Raw genomic sequence first — 17869 nt, 5'->3', positions numbered from 1 at the left:
GGCCGCAACCTCAACAGTCTATACCACTCCATGTGCGAGTGCCCCGTGGACACCTACCCCCTCCACCCCTCTACCCACTGGGAGCAGGCATTGGGTAACTCATGCCTCGGGGACGAACGGACCCTGTCACAACGGGCACTACAGGTCACTTCGGCCACTTGGGCTGAGGCCACCCCCAACCTGAACCCAAAGTCTCACCAATAAAGCGTCTAACTCTCTATCTCTCTTTTAAAGGTTGGTCTCTCTGCTTAGGTTCGTTTTGCGAATTATTACGTAACATGGTACTATCTTTACCTGTTTTAGGTAGGTTTGTGCTGTGAAACGTCCTGCAGGTAGGCGCCGGCCGCTGCAGAGTCTGGTTTGTGAGCACGCAGAGCGGAAGGGTGGATAGCGCGCAGCTATTAGCACTTTACCAGCCTCGGCTTGCGTCTAATGCGCATTAGACCGCCCACACTAGAATCTTTTCCGAGTATAGGTTATCACGGCGAAGCCTAAAGAAAGTAAAAGCGAAATATCGATACCAATACCAGCAATTTCACCGCAACGCTGTGAATATTTGAGTCACAAAGTACCGGCTGCACCTTAAAGTGTTTTTATTGCTTGGGAAACACAAGCAGGGGGATTACTCCTTGGGGTTCAGGTTTTCCTCACGTCCAAACATCTGGTTGAAAGCGTCTGCGATAGCTTCTTGATCCCCCTGGTGCGTAGCCCCGACGTCGTGCATCATGGCCAGGACGGCTGCGATAGAAACATGGCGGGTAAACAATGCTTTAGGCTCTGCGGCAGTGACGAAGCCTCAGCCGTCTATTCGACACGAAAACCGCTCCAAATAAGGCCGCTCCCGAAAACCGCTCCAAAATAAGACCGCTCCAAGGTCTTCTAATCCGACCGCCACTGCGCGCTCATTTTAATACGGGAATGTCTGAAAAACTTATTTATTCATTTATTTATTTATTTACTCTCAAGGGCGAAGCAAAACAGAGAGGAGCGGGTATACATCGTACAAAAAATCAATAAATACAGCAGACGTAAATTGTATGCACACAACGGCAAAATTGTATACTCACAATGGCAGGTCAACAGTATCCGCTTCGAACTGCTGTATTTTTAACTTTTTTTTTATACTCGCCCAAGAGGCGACACGGCGAGAAGTTTAGAACTCTGACCGCACTGTCAAGTACACAAATTAGTTTTTAAAATCAAGATGGTTTCCGCATTCACTTTCCGGTGGAGCAAAGGTCACACAAACGGCGCCAATAATAAAAAGAAGAAGTGGTTCGGAGATTTTTTCATATTCTCTTAACCTTATCTATTTAAACGTTTGTTTTAAATGACTACAAAGCTTCAGTTGTTATATGCAGCATACGGCCGTCAGAGTCTGTTACTTTGGACAACTATTTTGAAGAAACTAATTCAGGTATAATTATTACCGTGCAAAAAAATGAGCGCTTGCCCGGGGAAGTTTTGAAGCGTGCGACGTGCACTAGGCTAGTTACGTATTACGCCGTGTGCGTGCTGACTTCACGCTTTATTCTCCATAGGTGACGAGCATCAACGCGGTGCACGAATGCCTGCTAAAATTTGTGCAGATGCAAGAGGGCCTGCACACACCATGACACACCTGCACACATAATGACACCATGACAGTCATGACACCCACGAAATCAGGGCACGTATTTGGTGCAAGAAAACCACTTCATCAGCTCATAAGTCCTGCTGCCTTCTTAATGTGTGAGCAAGGTGGTGACTGAGAGAAAGACCCTATTAAAACTAGGGGCCATATATCCCCGCGGAACGTAACAATGGGGGAACGGGGAACGTCACAATTCCCAAAATGGTCTCATTTCCTGTCTCGGGTTCCTATTTACAGAGCGTACACTGCTTAGAAAGTTAGCAATCGATACATCCATCTCTCCAATGACAAATTTGCTATCATACCGGATTGTCCCATGTCGGGTGGTGTTTCTTTCTTTAACGTAGCGTGCATAGAACATATTTATCCTTGTTATAAAGTTTTGTTTCTTACTTTGGTAATGTAATATCTGTCCACGTATCCGTATATCCGCCGTACGCCACACGTACACTGATCGACGGGGTTACACTGCTATGCTCTGTACATCTTCCATTTGAGATGAGTGCAGGTGAACTGCTTGGGTGATTGGCGCGAGATATTCCCGTTCTCGACTGCTACCCTAACAGTTGTAAAAAAGTAATTCCAGTTCAACTGCGCATCGCTAATTTTCCTGCATTGTTTTGACATTCCCAATAAAAAGCAGGAAAATTGCCACTAAGCGACCGGACGGGTGAGATACGGAGGACTTATCGGCCTGTAGACACTGATGCAGAACAGATAGCAGTTGACCGAGCAACGTCGTTTTTGGAAATCGTTTACAAAAATGTGATATGGCATTCGATTTTACACAGATGACTGATGAATTTAAAGCCTTCCCTGTGACATGCGATCGCAATGTTTTCGCTGTTGTATATCGCCCACTAAGAGGAAACACATCTGCTTTGTTTCGTTATTTGATTCTTTACGGATGTTGGGTAAACGATTGTGGCTGCAACGTGTTTATCGGTGGTGATATAAATATAGACATGCTAAGTTCATTGTCTGAATATTGTGAACTCAAAAACCTTATAAAAACAAATGCTTGCACTAATACAATCATTTTTCCCACTCAGATTCAACCCAGTTCTGCAACTTTGGTTAATGTGTACGTACATCGATAACGCACACCAACATCCTGGAGTTATTTGCACAGACATAAGCGGCCACCTACCATTTTTTAAACTTTATGACGAAAAGATAGCAGACGTCTCATCTAAAAGAGCTAGTGCCAACCTTTAAAGATGTTAACCCGGTAACGTCAGAACAGTTTCGAAAATTATTACAAATTAACTGAAAAAATACGCTTTGCCTAAGCGACCGAGATTCGGCATATGAAACGTTTTTGTAAGCGTTGAAAACCATGTTTACTTACATGTTTGGCAGCGAGACTACTAACTTTAAAAAGGCGCGAAAACCTTGCATAACAACTGCAGCATTGAAACTAATAATACAAAAAAAACTGCCTTTACACGCGCTTCTTAAAAACTAGGGATTTGGACGATCTCAATGCATTTAAGGCTTTCTGCAACAACGTAATAAATTCCTTAAGCAAGGACAAACAAGCTATCTTCAACATTTATTCAGTACAGAAGTTATCAAACCTTAAGATATCGTGTGGCAGCGGCTTAACACCGTACTTTGGCGTTGACAGCACAGGGAACGTTTCCTGGAGTTGACAATAAATGGTACTGCCATGTCTGCGGAAGCCCTAGCCGACTCGTTCAACAACATTTTTGTTTCCTTGAACGACGCCACTCCTGAGCCAGGAAGCATGCAGTTCATAAGCCAAAGAAATAGCCAGAGCAAATTTTAAGTGCGAATGCACTTCTTAAGCGAGCCTGAATCGTCCGCCGCCGTCGTCCGCATAGCAACAGCTGCGGGTGCGCGCGCTCCTCGTCTTCCTCCTCGTCTTCCCTAGCAACGGGGGGAGATGGGCCCGCGCTACTCTCCTGCTCCTCTCTCCGCTCAGTGACTGCGAGTGTTGAGCGCCTCCTCTCCACTTCGGGCGGGAGAGCTCTCGCTCGCGTAGCGGGCGCTCCGCATTCCGACGCGTGAGGGCGCTCGTGTAGCCCTCGCCGTAACGGCGGGCGCTACTTTCCTCCTCCTCTCTCCGCTCAGTGACTTCGGGTGTTGGGCGCCTCCTCTCCACTCCAAGATCACGATATCCACCGTAATCGCGCAATCAACAACCGTGCATTCGCACTTACACACTCTCCCCCTCGGGGAAGTGCGAGGGAATTTTTTTTTAACTATAAAGAGCCGGGAAGAAATCTACAGCACATTTCTTTCCTTCCCCAAGAGCAAATCTTTCGATACCGAAAATCTGGAACTTCGTCCAATAAAATACGTCCTAGGCATTATCTAACCTTTTCTAGAACACATCGTTAAACTCGCACATGCGCATGGCCACTTCCCAAGGCATATGCAGACGGCAAAAGTAACTGTTATACTCAAAGGCAGTGATAGGAACAACTTGGCTACCTTCAGGCCCATTTCAATCCTATCTATTTTTTTTCAAATTATCTGGAGAAAATCATCATGGAAGAAAAACAAAAACCCGACATATTAACCCAAAATCAATTTGTTTTAGGGAAGGGCTACTTCCCGGAGTCACGATTCCTGCAGCAAAAATAGCTCATTCTCCAAGGAATCGAACAAAAAGTCTTCACATTAGGACTTTTTTCGATTTCTCTTAGCCGTTCGACCGCATTAACCACCAAACATTACTCAAAAATTTAGAAGCCTAAGGTTTTCGAGGAATATTTTAGCACTGATTGAATGATACCTAAAATATCGCCAACAACAAGTCTTTATATATAACTTGTCCAGTTTAAAAGAGATTAAATTTGGTGTACCGCAACGAAGCATCCTTGGGCCACTTCTTTTTAACCTATTTGTTAAAGAAATTATATACTTCGACGACACCACTAAATTTGTTATTTATGCAGATGACCCTAGCCTAGTTTTTATATACAGAAATACTACACACATGACTGGTCGGGATAATTCCGTTCTGGATAAATTAAACACATGAAGCACAATAAAATAACTTATAATAAATGCCTCCAAAACTAAGGCCGTGTTTTTCAGGGCAGAAAATGGAATCCTAAGAATTAGTGACTCTCTTCTCATAGGGAATTCCGCCATTGAAATGGTGTCTATATAAAAGCCCTTCCATTCATGCATTGAAGAACACCTGACATGGAATAAGCATGTTGAAAGTATCACTCGCAAGACATTGCACACAGTTGGTATTTAAGAATGCCCCAACTTCTCTACCGACCAAATTAAAACGTGATATACAACGCACTTTTTCTTTCACAGATTAGCCCCTGACACCTCATTTGGGGAAATACCATTCATTTAAACACCAACAGGCTGCTCCTATTGCAAAAAAAAAAAAAAAGCTGTGCGGGCCATTTCTAACGCACCCGTCAATGCCCACACGGAGCCCCTTTTCACAAAACATGGCATTCTTCGAGTTGAAGTTCTTTACAAAAAATTTTCCTTAAGTGTTATTATGCAGAAAAAAGAAAAGGACCGACTCTATTACACAGCTGTGTAACCTAACACCGTGTAACACCAACTATCACACTCGGCATAAAGAAGCCTGGAAAACACCTCATGTGCGCTCAAATTACCGAGTACAAATGATCACGCACACGTTGTAAACTCTACTAAATTCATCAGATCTTTAACTTCTCGTGGTGTTTGATTTTTCTTTTTATTTGAGTGTACTCGTGTGTCTGCCTTTCGCCTGAAAACAACTTTTTTTTGCTCTATTAAGTGTCACAACATGTAAGATTGTAAAAAGGATGAAACAATGCATCGAATATTTTGTTGTATGGTTATCGTCGTGTCTGTTTTTTTCTTTCTTTTGTGTTCTTCTATTATTATTCTTTCATTATTACCACTGTATAATGATGTAACGTGGTCCGCGCAGCTGCACAGTTATGATCGGTTGACTTTATATTATTGTTAGTTTCCCGGGGGGGGGGAGGGATCTAGTCAAGCCGACCTCTTGATGGCTCGTTTTCCGGGCTACCAAGATTGTGGAGAACGTTGTTGAATAAAAATTATTTGATTTGATTTGTTAGCTGAGAATTAACTTCTGGTGCACTGAGTGCTTCATTCACCGCATTCGACAAAAATAAACTAATACTATTGGATGCTTATTGCAGTGGTTGTCTCATATAAAAACTTCAACCGTCATCGCTGCGAATGCGAAAGCCATGCATTAGTATTGTCGAGCCCGTAAATAGAAGAACTTAGGTGGGGTGAGGTTTTTCTGGGTGCCTAAATTGGTAGAGAGAGAGAGAGTGAGAGCTGAGCCTTAAAATAATAATCGCTTCCCACCGTATCTTAGAGGAGCAGAACCACTGGCCAAGCACCCTGGAACGTGTTGCCGTGATTGTGCGGCACATAACACAACTACAGTCACCGGCCGATTTTCCGGGCCCAGAAGGAACCGTGATGCCGTCCTAAATTCATAAAAGAAGTCGCTTTGTTTACCAAGGGGCTCACGAAGCTGGTAAATCTGTTTATTCGTGGCTCTACGTGGCCTTAACAATAGCTTGCAGGTCGGCGATGGTGGCATTCTTCCCGTAGACAGCTGAAAGATCCTCGAGGGTGCCATAGCTCATACGACTATACGCGACTAAACGGCCACCGTGGCGACTCATACTTCCTTCCTATATGCGGCTCGCGGGATGGTGTACCAAGCGAGCACCTGCTATGGAGGCTGTATGCGAAATCAGCTATAGACGCTCATGAAACCCCGGTATGAGGTTGCAGAAAAATGAAATGGCAGGGATGTTGTTCGCGTTCTCCGTAGGTTTTCATTTGCGATATGTAAAAAAATTTCGGGAAATCAGACGACAAGGGGTTTCCAAAGTACGAAATTTCGGTCGCTGTTATACATTGATTTTATGGAGACCGTGACATTTCCCTGGTATTTCACGGATACGCAGGCAGGATGTTAAAATATAGCGTCCGAAAAAAGCGCTTGGTGGTTTTCTTTGCACAAAATTGCTATGGTTTGTTACTAACGTCAGAATAACATGATCATACATGATTTAAAATAACATCAGACCTTTAGGACCATAATAGTAAATATAAGTATTTCAAAACTATTCGTCATACCAAGAATGACGGCAAAAAGAGCGCAAAGGCGAATTCCAAAGACCTGATTCATGGTGGCACTGGCTGAAACAAAAGAAAAATACAAATTGATATGCATAAAAATCATCTGACATAATTCTCACAGGCGTTTAAAGAAAAGCTAAGTAGAACAGTTCTCAAGCAGTGGGGAGGTGCTGTGAACACCATCCGGAGTCGTGAACAGCCTTCATCAAGCATCATTCTTCTTTAGCTTCACAGTTATCCTGGCATTGCAGTTCTTGGCTAACATGCCTCGCCACAATGATTATAGCAGTAGTGCCTCACTCAGCAGGCCATTACTTCTTTTTTAAAAGTATGCCATTCTAAAACTTTCAGATATAATTATATTCCCGTCTCCTATATTGACAGTTAATGCAGCGTTGACGGCTGGGCGTTGCTTCTCTGACTACTTTCTAGATCCGTGTGAACGCTGTGCACGACGGGCTGGTGACTCTATCAACACAGGTTCAATGTCTAACTCGTGCTCGTCACCACGACGAAGGTATCACAAAAGCGGCATCGTTTTGTAATCGAATAAATGAGTAAACACACTTTTTGGGGCATGTGAGCAGCGTTCGGTGTTCTAAATGTTACCCAAAGTTAGCTTATAAATAATGGAGATCAGCCTGAGCAGCATCTATGCCGATTAGGAAATATTTAGAAAAACGGGTGCCTACTCACAAAGAAATGTCTGGGATGATCCGGAGCAAAGCTTGCCACTGTCTGTAGCTGTAGAGAGACGGCAGTCGAGAGCAGCTTTTATGTGCCGCAAGGTAGCCTTGGATGTCTGGCCACTCAGGTATTTTGGGAAGCTAACAAGGAAATAGAAACAGAGCCCAGCTATTCCTTGTGATGGGCCTGTAGCCGGGAATGTCTGATAGGGCTGTAATTTCAATCGAAATAAAAAAAATAAAACAAAAACAAGCCAGTCGTTTTTTGACACGTTCTCCTGCAGGAAGAATGTGGAAATTCTTTTCTCAGGTATAATATGAAGCTAACAAGAAAATAGAAACCGAGCCCAGCTATTCCTGGTTATGTCCTTGTAGCCGGGAATGTCTGATAGGGCTGTTATTTCAGCCGAGTTACAAAAAAACAAAAACAAACACAAGCCAGTAGTTGTTTTGACAAGTTCTCCTGCAGGAAAAATGTGGAAATTCTTTTGTCAGATAAGTTGGATGTTTTGAAATGCTGCGCACTTTAGCTTAGTGCGAAAATAGGTCATGCTTGGATTGGCAGCCACCCTTTCACCTTGGATAACGCCAGCAACATCGAATTGAAGACACCAAAATCCAAACGAAAAGTCCGCCCAGCTTACTGGCTCGTATCACCTCCACGTGCAGCAAGAAAGTTTAACAATCATTCCTGAACGCCTGATGTGTGAAGTGGACAATATAGCTTTCGTTTTTCTTATCAAGGACACGACCTAACTGCGTCGCTGTCCCGTGTCAGGCCTCCGTGTTTTGCGAGGGAACTGATAAGGATTTTTTGGGGAGGCTAGAACCAGCCCGAAAAAATGAATGGTCGTAACAATGGGACGGAAATCTGGCAGCCAGCATCGTAACAGCCTGTAAAAAATCAACTAGGCGACAAAATGGCAAGCGAGAAATAGGAGAAATGACGAAACGACATAAAGTCTACAGTGTAAACAAAGGTGCCCCTAAAACGTAACACAACCGTTAAAATAGTATATTTGTTTTGTTTCCAATGTGCTTCTTAGCTTGGCGAGCTCTGTCCGTCCGTCGCATCAAAATACCTCCAAGCATCGAGAAATAATGGTGGTTAGGGAGGTCCTGTATTCGACCCCGGGAATTATACGCCATGAAACCACCAACCAACCTAAGCCAAGGCCACCCCGAAGGTTCGTGAGGTACGGGGTTTGAAGTAGCGGGGCGCAATAAATTTTGCAGCCATTTGGAAAGGCACAAATTCTTCCCGTGGTGGGAATCAAATATGGGTTCCTCGCGTTATAAAGCCGGTGTATATTTGATTGAGCTGCCGCAGTTTCCTGCTCTATTGCGTGAGAAAATACGCTCAAACATTACTGTACGAGGCCACTACATAATCAAAAAACAAGAGAATACACTAAAGTTAGGACGGGCACAAATAAATTAAATTTCAGGAAAACAAAGCGTTCAAAAGAGGGAATCAGTCAAGTGTTTGGTCGAAAGAATGATACAAACTCTGTAAAAATGCCCCCGTTTCACTCAAATACGACTGTTTTTATATAAGCGGCTCCGCATTCCTACCACATAAGCAACATCGCCACCGATTGTACAAACGAATCAAACCAAGCAAGTCCTAGAGTAGCTCACCAGAATAACCAAATGGGAAAAGTCGGATTGGGAAAGGTATGATATGCGGAACTTTTTTTAGAGTTCTCCACAAAATTTCTCAGAAAAAGGCAGCATGTCTACAGCCTACAAAACAGTGATTAAATGTCTCTGGTCGCGAATGGACGTGGCAATCTGTCCACCAAGCCCAGAGCCGACCGGACTCTTCTATCCCGAGTTTTTTATCCAAGTTTTAACACGAAGCGTGCCCGTGTGTAATTTAATTTTAATGGTGGAACGCACATGTTGCGCACCTTATTGAGGACGGCCTGGTAGGGACACTAGAGTTACTAGAGACAATATAAAGAAGTGGGGAAAAATCCAGATACCAGGGCCTCGGAAATAGACTCGTGCGAAGCATAAATATGTTCTGTAGGTTAAACTGAGCCTTTAGGAAGAGACCTGTCTCTAACCGTGTTTTGAGAAAACCCCGCGGACTTCGGACTGCTTCACGAGGCACTCAAGACACCACAATATCAGGGAGGAAATGTGCAAGACGTGTTTGCAGTAAAGCTTTCAAAAACGTATCTTCAACATCTTAAAAGTAAAATAAGCCAGAAACAAGTTGCGAAGCAACTAGATGAACAGGCTCAAGTTCTATATATATATATATATATAGTGAATCAGAAATGGTAAATGAGGGCTCAGTGAATTAAGACAGAATAAGGGTTGGCAGTCAAGAAAACCTAGAAAAGCAAAGGAGGGAATGCGTTACTTCATAGAAAGAGATGAAGAATGTTTTCAGTCAGAAAGAAAAGGGTGAAAACATTCCCACCGGGTGGGATCCGAACTCACGACCTCCAAAATACCGGTCTGGTGCGATAACCACTACGCTACTGGCGGGGCTGTTTACCCACCACTTTTTCGGGTATTTATATTAACGTATTTTTTGTTTCCTGCACTTGGGGGTGGTAGCCAGCGCCACTCGGACGACTCATGGTGAAGGGGACCTTCTTTTTAACCCCCGGGCAGTGACCGTAGTGTCTACGACATGTCGAGAGTGGTCGACCAGGGTTGAACCCTCTCAAGCTACCCTTGGGAACAAGACTGCCAGAACAGAGGCCCTCGCTATGCATGTAGCGAATCAGAAATGAGAAATGAGGGGCTCAGTGAATCAAGACAGAATAAGGGTGGGCAGTCAAGAATGCCTCGGAAAGCAAAGGGGAGAATTGGAACCTCAGAAAGCAAAGGGGGAATGGGTTAGGTCATAGAAAGGATGAAGAATGTTTTGAGTCATAAAGAAAGTGGTGAAAAAATGCCCGCCGGGTGGGATCCGAACCCACGTGTTTTCATGACTTTCTTTCTGACTAAAAATATTCTTCATCTCTTTCTATGACCTAACGCATTCCCCCTTTGCTTTCCGAGGTTTTCTTGACTGCCAACTCTTATTCTGTCTTGATTCACTGAGCCCCTCATTTCCCATTTCTGATTCGCTACATGCATAAGGAGGGCCCATGTTCTGGCAGTCTTGTTGCCAAAGGTAGCTTAGGAGGGATCAACGCTGGTCGACCACTCTCGACATGTCGTAGACACTCCAGTCACAGCCCGGGGGTTAAAAAGAAGGTTCCCTTCATCCCGGGTAGTCCGAGTGGCGCTGGCTACCACCCCCAAGTGCAGGAAACAAAAAATACGTTAACATAAATACCCGAGAAAGTCGTGTGGAAACAGCCCTGCCGGTAGCGTAGTGGTTATTGCACCAGACAGATATTCTGGAGGTCGTGGGTTTGGATCCCACCCGGCCGACATTTTCTCAACTTTCTTTCTCAATCAAAAAATTCTTCATCTCTTTCTATGAACTAACACATTCCTAACAGCCAGAGGGACACGCCGAGTCGCGAACACTCACGGACTGCACACCACCAGAGTGCCTGACGTGGTTCAGCACCCAACACTGTACGACCGAGTACAGAAAAATAACGAAGGCTTTCCACTTCACTCGCAGAACTCTCCCGCCCCCGTGCCTGGGGTTGATTCGATAGCAAGCTGCCTTATTCAGACAGCTCCAGATCGGCTCGCTACCGATCCCGTCATTGATGCATCGCATGTACCATGAGATGAACCTAACCGACAACTGCTAAGTAGGCCGAGGAAAGACGGTAAGCCTCACGTTCATTCTGTGGGATTGCACAAAGAACCCAGAAAAAGCACAGTCAGTAGGGATCCCCCGCCACTGGAAGCAGCTGCAGGGAGCGACAACCCGGACGAACAGCACCGGGACGTCTAGCAGGTCCTCGAGGCGCTCATCGTGTCAGCGCCAATGATCGACCTTTGCTGAAATAACATTGCAAAACATTGTTCGTGTCTCTCCCCTGTCTTACATTGCCGAAAATGCCCGAGTGAAAAATCATTGCTCATTTTAAGTGGGCCTGTCACGCTGGGCTAGGTCATAATTGTTTCTTTAGGTACCCTACCGGTAGGGCATAGTTATTCTGTGTATCCGATACGTTCAGTGACTATTGCCTTGTATCTACTTCGCATGGTAGTCAACAGTTTAAGGGTCGTTACCTACCCTGAGAATAGTGGAAAGTTAAATTCTCCACTATATTGTCACCCTTTTTAAATCGTTGGCCAGAAATATGGAATACACAAGAAACCTATATGATCTGCCTGGACTCGCACGGTGTAATATAAGCAAAAGGTGAAAGACATTGTTGTTAAACATGCTACAGTAATAAAGTGTTAAAAAAACACAATTTTACTAAAAAATGAGATAAATTTATGAATGTGAAGCCTTATATTCTGGCCATTATATGGATGACATGCGGCATGTGATAGCGCAGCTACACGTGTTTGATGTAGAGAAATACCTGGGAGCAATAGTGCTTGCGAGATCACAGCGCTTTGCTCAAGTGCAATCGTGTCGCGGTATCTACGCGAATAGCGCCGTCATGCCATTTTGATACAAGTACTTTAGGTTGAGTGCAAAGAAAAACTTTTTGATGGCACTAAAGTGACGATGCTCGCCTTTGCGGATTATTATAAAACTCTATTTCAAGCACCCGAAAAAGCAGTGAAGGAGCGGTCTATTGGCAAAGTAATTAGTTTTCTGCCCACATTAAACGAACACAAGCATGAATCTATAGACCTGGAGATTGGCATACCAGAACTTGTGTCTATCATCGAACCTACGGCGAAATGCAAAACCCAAGGACTTGATTGCCTCTCTGCAGAATTTTACCAGACATTCTGTTCGTTGCTGGCTACATTTTTACTTGACCTTTATCGCATATGTTCTACAAGCTTGTACATCTTCTATCAACTCTGTACGAAGGCCACACTGCTCTAGTCTCAAATTGTAATGATAATGTAAGACTCCTTAATTAGAAGTGCATCGTCCTATTTCTTAATGTATTGAAGGTTATAAACTATTTGCTGAGGTCTTGGGCAACCGTGTTCAAAAGGTCATTAAGCTTTAAGTTGGCGACCATCAGACATACGGAATTTGCAGGTGATCTGTTCAAAGAAACACTCACATTGCAAGGTCTATACATGCGTGTGTTTCGGGAACTTCAGCGCAAGCAGTCCCACATAGCACTATATTTGGAAAAGGCTTTCGATCGTGTCCCGAAGTAAGAAGCTGTTTCGTGCTCTTCAGCATGTGAACGCGGAATCATGGCTTACCAGTGAACTCGAATATGTTATACCAATGGCTCTACAATAGTGATATACAAAATTGACTAACCCCTCCAATTCCTATTCTTTCTTCAGTTTGCCAAAGGCCATTTATCCCCACTCTTGCTTTGCTCATACCTGGAAGCATTATTCATGCGCATAATACAGGAAAATAATGTTCCAGAGTGCAGGATCGTCCTTCAAAGGGAAAATTCTAGCATATGCTGATGACGTCGCTTTATTTTGTACTGACAACACAAGCGGGGCGAATGCTCTTTTCCTTGCCCCAGAGTTTTGCGAGGTTTCCTGTGCTGCCTTGTACGTCGGCAAAGGGGGTGGTTTTTGGCTTGGAGAACAGGGAACGACACCCGATCGCTTTGCGGGTATCAATTAGAATAGTGACCTGACGTATTTAGGAGTTTCGCTATTACAGTCTCGAAATTTTGATTAGCATTAGTCGGAGCAGACTGAAGTACAGCGCCAAGTGAATGATTTTTTTAAGGTTGGTGTCTGCTTAATTGGTGTATCTGCTGAATTTTTTAACATTGGTGTCTCTGCTTAGGTTTGTTTTGCTTATTATTACGTAACATGGTTCTCTCTTTACCTGTTTTTGGTAGGTTTGTGCTGTGAAACGTCCTGCAGGTAGGCGCGGGCCGCTGCAGAGTCTGGTTTGTGAGCACGCAGAGCGGAAGGGTCGATAGCGGGCAGCTATTAGCACTTTACCAGCCTCGGCTTGCGTGTGATGCGCATTAGACCACCCACACTACAATCTTTTCCGAGTATAGGTTATCACGGCGAAGCCTAAAGAAAGTAAAAGAGAAATATTGATACCAAAACCAGCAATTTCACTGCAACGCTGTGAATATTTGAGCCACAAAGTACCGGCTGCACCTTAAAGTGTTTTTATTGCTTGGGAAACACAAGCAGGGGGATTACTCCTTGGGGTTCAGGTTTTCCTCACGTCCAAACATCTGGTTGAAAGCGTCTGCGATAGCTTCTTGATCCCCCTGGTGCATAGCCCCGACGTCGTGCATCATGGCCAGGACGGCTGCGATAGAAACATGGCGGGTAAACAATGCTTTAGGCTCTGCGGCAGTGACGAAGCATCTGCCGTCTATTCGACACGAAAACCGCTCCAAATAAGGCCGCTCCCGAAAACCGCTCCAAAATAAGACCGCTGCAGGGTCTCCTAATCCGACCGCCACTGCGCGCTCATTTTAATACGGGATTGTCTGAGGAACTTATGTGATGTCAGCATTATCCGCTTCGAACTGCTTTATTTTTAACTTTTTTTATAATCGCCCAAGAGCCGACACGGCGCGAAGTTTAGAACTCTGACCGCACTGTCAAGTACACAAAATGGTTTTTGAAATCAAGAGGGTTTCCGCATTCATTTTGCGATGGAGCAAAGGTCTCACAAACGGCGCTAATATAAAAAGAACAAGTGGTTTGGAGATTTTTTTTATATTCTCGTGAGAACCTTATCTATTTAAACGTTTCTTTTAAATGACTACAAAGCTTCAGTTTTTATATGCAGCATACAGCCTTCAGAACCTGTTACTTTGGACGACTATTTTAAAGAAACTAGTTCAGGTATAATTACTACCGTGCAAAAAAATGAGTGCTTGGCCGGGGAAGTTTTGAAGCGTGCGAGGTGAACTAGGCTAGTTGCGTATTATGGCGTGTGCGTGCTTACTTCAAGCTTTTGTCGCCATTAGTGACGAGCATCAGCATGCTGCACGAATGCCTGCTCAAAATTTTGCAGATGCAAGAGGGCCAGCATACACCATGACACACCTGCACACGTAATGACACCATGACGGTTTTAACACCCATGAAATCAGTGCAAGTATTTGCAGCAAGAAAACCGCTTGATCAGCTCATAACTCCTGCTGCCTTCTTAATGTGTGGGCAAGGTGGTGACTGACAGAACGACCCTAATAAAACGAGTGGCCATAAATCCCCGCGCAACGTAACAATGGGGGGACGGGGAACGTCACAATTCCCACAATGGTCTCATTTCCTGTCTCGGGTTCCCATTTAGAGAGCGTACACTGCTTAGAAAGTTAGTAATCGCTACATCCATCTCTCCAATAAGAAATGTGCTATCATCCCGGATTGTCCCGTGTCGGGTGGTGTTTCTTTCTTTAACGTAGCGTGCATAGAACATATTTATCTTTGTTATGATGTTTTGTTTCTTACTTTGGTAATGTCATATCTGTCCACGTGTCAGTATATCCGCCGTACGCCACGCGTACACCTAAAGACGGAGTTACACTGCTAAGCTCTGTACATCTTCCATTTGAGAGGAGTGCAAGTGAACTGCTTGGCTGATTGGCGCGAGATATTCCCGTTCTCGACTGCTACCCTAACAGTCGTAAAAAAGTAATTCCAGTTCAACTGCGCATCGCCCATTTTCCTGCATTGTTTTGACATTCCCAATAAAAAGCAGGAAAACTGCCACTAAGCGACCGGACGAGTGAGATACGGAGGCCTTATCGGCCTGTAGACACTGATGCAGAACAGATAGCAGTTGACCGAGCAAGTCGTTTTTGGAAATCGTTTACAAAAATGTGATATGGCATCCGATTTTACACAGATGACTGATGAATTTAAAGCCTTCCCTGCGACATGCGATCGCAATGTTTTCGCTGTTGTATATCGCCCACTAAGAGGAAACACGTCTGCTTTGTTTCGTTATTTGATTCTTTACTGAGTTGGGTAAACGATTGTGGCTGCAACGTGTTTATCGGTGGTGATATAAATATAGACATGCTAAGTTCATTGTCTGAATATTGTGAACTCAAAAACCTTATAGAAACAAATGCTTGCCCTAATACAATCATTTTTCCCACTCAGATTCAACCCAGTTCTGCAACTTTGGTTAATGTTTACGTACATCGATAACGTACACCAACATCCTGGAGTTATTAGCACAGACATAAGCGGCCACCTACCATTTTTTAAACTTTATGACGAAAAGATAGCAGACGTCTCATCTAAAAGAGCTAGTGCCGTAACCTTTAAAGATGTTAACCCGGTAACGTTAGAACAGTTTCGAAAATTATTACAAATTAACTGAAAAAATACGCTTTGCCTAAGCGACCGAGATTCGGCATATGAAACGTTTTTGTAAGCGTTGAAAAACGTGTTTACTTACATGTTTGGCAGCGAGACTACTAACTTTAAAAAGGCGCGAAAACCTTGCATAACAGCTGCAGCATTGAAACTAATAATACAAAAAAAAAACTGCCTTTACACGCGCGTCCTAAAAACTAGGGATTTGGACGATCTCAATGCATTTAAGGCTTTCTGCAACAACGTAATAAATTCCTTAAAGAAGGACAAACAAACTATCTTCAACATTTATTCAGTAAAGAAGTTATCAAACCTAAAGATATCGTGTGGCAGCGGCTTAACACCGTACTTAGGCGTTGACAGCACAAGGAACGTTTCCTGGAGTGGACAATAAATGGTACTGCCATGTCTGCGGAAGCCCTAGCCGACTCGTTCAACAACATTTTTGTTTCCTTGAACGACGCCACTCCTGAGCCAGGAAGCATGCAGTTCATAAGCCAAAGAAATAGCCAGAGCAAATTTTAAGTGCGAATGCACTTCTTAAGCGAGCCTGAATCGTCCGCCGCCGTCGTCCGCATAGCAACAGCTGCGGGTGCGCGCGCTCCTCGTCTTCCTCCTCGTCTTCCCTAGCAACGGGGGGAGATGGGCGCGCGCTGCTCTCCTCCTCCTCTCTCCGCTCAGTGACTGCGGGTGTTGGGCGCCTCCTCTCCACTTCGGGTGGGAGAGCTCTCGCTCGCGTAGCGGGCGCTCCGCATTCCGACGCGTGAGGGCGCTCGTGTAGCCCTCGCCGTAACGGCGGGCGCTACTCTCCTCCTCCTCTCTGCGCTGAGTGACTGCGGGTGTTGGGCGCCTCCTCTCACCTCCAAGATCACGATATCCACCGTAATCGCGAAATCAACAACCGTGCATTCGCACTTACACACTCTCCCCCTCGGGGAAGTGCGAGGGAATTTTTTTTAACTATAAAGAGCCGGGAAGAAATCCACAGCACATTTCTTTCCTTCCACAAGAGCAAATCTTTCGATACCGAAAATCTGGAACTTCGTCCAATAAAATACGTCCTAGGCATTATCTAACCTTTCCTAGAACACATCGTTAATCTCGCACATGCGTATGGCCACTTCCCAAGGCATATGCAGACGGCAAAAGTAACTGTTATACTCAAAGGCGGTGATAGGAACAACTTGTATAACTTCAGGCCCATTTCAAATCTATCTATTTTTTCAAATTATCTGGAGCAAATCATCATGGAAGAAAAACAAAAACACGACATATTAACCCCAAATCAATTTGGTTTAAGGAAAGGCTACTCCACGGAGTCAGGATTCCTGAAGCAAAAATAGCTCATTCTCCAACGAACGAACAAAAAGTCTTCACATTAAGACTTTTTTCAATTTCTCTAAGGCGTACGACCGCATTAACCACCTAACATTAATCAAAAATTTAGAAGCCTAAGGTTCTCGAGGAATATTTTAGCACTGATTGAATGATACCTAAAATATCGCCAACAAATCTTTATATATAACATGTCCAGTTTAAAAGGGATTAAATTTGGTGTACCACAACGAAGAATCCTTGGGCCACTTCTTTTTAACCTATTTGTTAATTAAATTATATACATTGACGACACCCCTAATTTTGTTATTTATGCAGATGACCCTAGCCTATTTTTTATATACAGAACTACCACACACATGACTGGTCGGGATAATTCCTTTCTGGATAAATTAAACACATCAAGCACAATAAAACCACTTGCAAAAAATGCCTCCAAAACTAAGGACGTGCTTTTCACGGCAAAAAATGGAATCCTAAGAATTAGAGACACTCTTCTCATAGGGAATTCCGCCATTGAAATGGTGTCTATATTAAAAGCCCTCGCATGCATGCATTGAAGAACACGTGACATGGAATAAGCATGTTGAAAGTATCAATAGCGAGACATCGCACACAGTTGGTATTTAAGAATGCCCCAACTTCTCTACCGGCCAAAAGAAAACGTGATATACAACGCACTTTTTCTTTCACAGATTAGCTACTGTCACCTCATTTGGGGAAATACCATTCATTTAAACAC

At 44.0% G+C, this 17869-nt stretch overlaps 1 long non-coding RNA gene across 1 annotated transcript; it reads right to left on the bottom strand.

Annotated features, from left to right (window-relative positions):
* Nucleotides 1-576: 576 nt before the first annotated feature.
* On the bottom strand, nt 577-7599 carry LOC144138407 (uncharacterized). Its single transcript, XR_013315888.1, has 3 exons — nt 7454-7599; nt 6755-6817; nt 577-738 (listed from the first exon to the last, which is right to left on the bottom strand). It is a non-coding gene; the product is annotated as an uncharacterized LOC144138407 (long non-coding RNA).
* Nucleotides 7600-17869: the final 10270 nt, after the last annotated feature.

Source organism: Haemaphysalis longicornis, unplaced genomic scaffold (genome assembly GCF_048455015.1).
Source record: "Haemaphysalis longicornis isolate Haplotype H1 unplaced genomic scaffold, Haemaphysalis longicornis Haplotype H1 scaffold_5, whole genome shotgun sequence".
NCBI classification, from domain to species: domain Eukaryota; kingdom Metazoa; phylum Arthropoda; class Arachnida; order Ixodida; family Ixodidae; genus Haemaphysalis; species Haemaphysalis longicornis.
The sequence above is the reverse complement of the archived record's forward strand: the minus strand, read 5'-3'. Positions and strand labels throughout refer to the sequence as shown.